This window comes from Mytilus galloprovincialis, chromosome 14, assembly GCF_965363235.1.
Source record: "Mytilus galloprovincialis chromosome 14, xbMytGall1.hap1.1, whole genome shotgun sequence".
Classification (NCBI taxonomy): Eukaryota; Metazoa; Mollusca; class Bivalvia; order Mytilida; family Mytilidae; genus Mytilus; species Mytilus galloprovincialis.
In genome coordinates, this window is record NC_134851.1 from 30,621,406 (window position 1) to 30,625,958 (window position 4,553).

The 4,553-nt window shown below is 31.8% G+C and overlaps 1 long non-coding RNA gene across 1 annotated transcript; it reads right to left on the minus strand.

Annotated features, from left to right (window-relative positions):
- Positions 1 to 2,130: 2,130 nt before the first annotated feature.
- LOC143059050 (uncharacterized) lies at positions 2,131 to 3,215 on the minus strand. Its single transcript, XR_012973360.1, has 3 exons — positions 3,163 to 3,215; positions 2,570 to 2,648; positions 2,131 to 2,321 (listed from the first exon to the last, which is right to left on the minus strand). It is a non-coding gene; the product is annotated as an uncharacterized LOC143059050 (long non-coding RNA).
- Between the last annotated feature and the right edge of the window lie 1,338 nt (positions 3,216 to 4,553).

A 4,553-nucleotide genomic window follows, 5' to 3' on the forward strand; every position in this document is an offset into this window, starting at 1 on the left:
CTTATAGCCAGACTATTTGCTGGGTATTAAAATCAAGATTCAAGTCGGTATAAAGTTTAACAATTTAATAAACGATCCAACAAGAATATAAACGATGTTACAATATTGAGTGCGGTGTTGACGGTTTAAGAATTATCCAAAACTGAATATAAATTATTTTTCAGAAGTATATAAAACAGAATAATAAAGAAATACATGTAATTACGGATTAAGCAATTATTGTCCATTGTCCAGATAATCTGCTAAAAACTGACTTTGACACGTAGATACGAAGTCCATTATCGGATTAGTAGAAACATACATTGTAAACCAAAGATAATTGTGTGGGAATATTTGAGCTAAAAATGACAATTGAAATATATAATAATTAAAGTCAGAAAGATGATAGTCGATCCAAATAATTAGCATGCTTTTCGTCCGGTCATACTCTCCTAAAACATTCTGTTCATTAATACCCATACTTTAACTTGGGTGTAGAATTGTGACAATTCCTAAGCGAATATTACTGAAACATAATTATATAAAAAATATCATGTTAGCGGCATTTTATCTAAATACGTCAACAAAAAATCTGATTTTGTCACTATTTACAAATTAATTTTCAATGATTTCAATTTATATTGGTTGTTTAGAAGAATTCGCTCGTTAAATCCATAAAGAGTTATTTTCCTTTGAGGTGACAGAACAGTCGTAAACTACTCTAATATCGGCTGCTGAACCTTGAGTTTATAAAGACAAAATTTGAATATTGTAGAGGATCTTATGCCATTTTCTGACATAAAAAAGACACATAATTCCAACTAAAATAGAAATACAAAACATTTAAGCCTATCTTAGAGATAATTTTCATAGAAGTCATTCACGGGAAATGCATGTATCACTGCAAAGCTTTTAAGGTAAGGTATATTAAGAACGTCCCTGAACCTTCGCAGAAATAACTGTGTTACGGAAATATTATTGTTTTACACGTTTTGCAAAAACTACAGACATTAACATAAACAAACACCAATTGACAGTAATGATGTACTCCGACGCAGTCTTGTTTTTTTTTTTTTTTTTTACAGAAATCATTATTAAGTCTGTGTTAATCATGGATATAAACACAAATTTACAGCCGTTTAGGTTTCAGGGAGTTTTGGACCGTGACATATTGACTGAAAAAACACCTGTCTATGGTGGACTGTATGATACCTTCTTAAAGTCTGTTGATTATATATCATTAGTGTTTACAAAGGTTATAAAAAAGACATATTTCGGGACTTCTTCAATTCTGCAATAATCCTCTTGTCGTTAAGGATGTTTGCTACTCTGTTTTAGAATAACAAGCTTTTCAAATGACTGTTCTAAAATTAAAGTATATAAATTAGGAAACAAAAAAAATCATCAGGTAGTAGTAAACTTTCTCCTTAAATTGCACCGTGTATATATTTGATGTATATCACTCTAAAAATTGTGTTTAGAGCCTAAACACTTTCCTAAACACATTTGTGAAACCGATTTTTGACATGTTTTAAATCTAAACATGTTTAATATTTAATGTGCTAACAGCCTAAACGTGTCAAGCTATGAAGTGCTTAGACTGTAAACATGTTTAGATGTAAAGTGTTTAGACTAGAAACATGTTTTGCTAAAATGTGCTTAGACTGTAAACATGTTTAGTTGTAAAGTGTTGTATCTGGAAACATGTTTAGTTCTGAAGTGTTTTGTCAGGAAACATGTTTAGCTGTGAAGTGTTTTGAATGTAAACATGTTTAGACCATAAAGGGTCGTGAAGAAACATGTTTATCGTTTTAGTGCGGTAAGCCGTTACTTCATTAGACCCCAAATAAACTAATACTCCGGAAGGCTAGATTGTAAAACGTATGATAGCTTTCAATACTACATGTGTTCATACCATCACAAAAGGAGCAAAAAGCATCAAACTAAGAAACTTGAATTTCCAATTTAAATTGATTGTGACTAATACCTTTTCAATCTGAATGAGTATTTTCTTTAATTCAATTGTCAACATTCGACTATTGCATTTTTTCTTCATTTCAAATATTCATTAAACAGTCTAGAACTTTTGAAATGAAATTATTATTATACTAATTCTAGGATTAAAACAAAATTACAAGATATGAAACAAAGGAATTTATGTAATTGTTTATTTCCAGTTAATCATTGAACACAATCAAATATAAACTCATAAAATCATAAATTCATAGCAACGTACATATACATAATATTGACCAATCAAAACAATTTGAAAATGTCCTGTTTTCATTTTACAAGTCAATAAGAGCTTCTCCTTTCTTAGTACCCAACTGCTGGTCACTGGCCTGAAAGATAGAAAAATATTGATAAGCAACTAAGTAGAATTAATCTAAAAATATAAGTATACGAACTACAACACCAAAAAGTAAATGCATGATTTAAGATCAAGATAACACTATTTGAACCGTGGTATAAAAGCATAAATGTACTGATGAGTAAATTGATATTTTTAATATAAAACTTCTTTTCATATCATTCATTTGATTAAATATATGTTGACATTTTTAAAATAAAATACACTTCGGATTCTTACCTAGCAATATAGTTGCTACTGTGCATTATCTCCTCTTTTAGCATGTCAAGACAAATGATTTCCTCTGCACTTCTCTCATCTAGAATAAAACAATACATATCAATAAAAATATAAGAAAGCACAACGGATTATAACTATTGAAGAAAAACAAGCATCTTTTTATTTATTTTGAGCAAATGTTGATTGTGCATTTAGGAAGTGCTTACTATATAAAACAATGAACTCGATATGACACTGGTTTTGCGAATGATACACTCGGCAGATTCCGCTTCCCTTCATGTTCCATTATAATCTGCCGAGGAGTACCAAATGAAAATTGTCCTCATGAACTCCTTTCCAAGAACATATATATATATATATATATATAATAAGTGCTAGCTTGCATGATAGAACATTGAACAACTCTTATCTTTACACAAGATAGTTTGAACACTAAAATCTCTTACAAGCACTTGTTTCGTGGGATGGTTCCCCCTTTTTCTTCTCCTGCATTGACTATACGGTAGTGTACTTGTAAATAATACTTATAACTGTCAATAATCATTTAAAATTGGCAGTACAAAATAAAAATCAGTATAATTATAACTCCTTACCTTTCTGAAACAGTTAAGTTACGGTCAGTTATGGTCAGAAGTAAACAGCGCGGCCTTTGACTTCGGGTTCTTTGTTTCTTCTTCCCGCTCTAAAATTAGCACGTGGTATGCATGCCGTCTTCGGCCTAAATGTGTTGTAATTCTAAACGTGTTTAGGAAAGTGTCTAAATATTGAAAGTGCTTAGAATTTAAACACGTTTAGCTTCATATACTTGACGATGTAGCTAAACATGTTTAGCACAACAACATGTTTATTGCAAAGTGCTGAGAGCCAAAACATGTTTAGTGCGAAGTGCTGAGAGCCAAAACATGTTTAGTTTTTAATGCTTAGAAATTAAACACTTTCCTAAGCACATAAGTCTTGCAACACGTTTAAATTCTAAGCACTATTTTTACAACTCCTTTTGATTGCTCGTTTAATATTAACCGAGTACCAGGGTGACTGACCACCAGAGTAGGTAACAAGTCGAAAAAATAGATCGGTTATATGAAAATAGGCTATTCTCAGTTGTACTAAGATATGTTAATTCTAATTCGTTTCTCTGGGAAATTCCCGAATAAGTGAAAGGTACAATGTTATTTTGAAGGTTTGTTTAATTTATTGTTGTTCGTTTCTTAAGTAGACCGTCTAGATACACATCCATATGCACTTCCTAGAACAAAATGTGTATATCTGATATGACAGTGAGCATTTATCTTTACCATACACTTATAGTAATTCTATGTAATATGAGGGACACTAAAACTGTTACCGGTAGACCTGGACATTTCATTGGTTAAAAAGGTGAATAAGTAGAATATAAGTACAAACCACACATGTCAACTCCTTCAAGTGTAACTCTTTTGTATGTTATCGTATGTCTACATCACCCATAACGCCAAAAATTGACAAAAAATGTGAACCATGTGATATACATTTATAACTGTGTCCTTGATAATCTGCATTGACATTCATTCTATATAGTGGGGACGGGTATATGTCTAGAAAAACTGTATGGTGTGCATGGGTTTTGCATGATGCTGATGGTCATATGATTGACCCATAGTTGCTTAAATCCGCTTTATTTCATAAAAGTGCGAACATGACCTAACAGAGATGTACCTTAACTAGACAGCGAACCAACGACACAGCAATGATTGTGTTCTACAAGGATCACCAGTTTTTAACCTTTCGTTAGATACCCCAATAACTAACATATTTTCTCTATACATGTATATACATGTACAGTGGAGATCACTTCTAACCTCTCATTAGAACTGTCAGGAGAACTGTCATAGAACTGTTATAACCTGTCCTAGAACAGTTCTACCTAGAACAATTCTACCCTAGAACTGTTCCAAGTAGAACTGTCAGAATCAGTTCTAGGTAGAACTGACCAAATCAGTTCTAG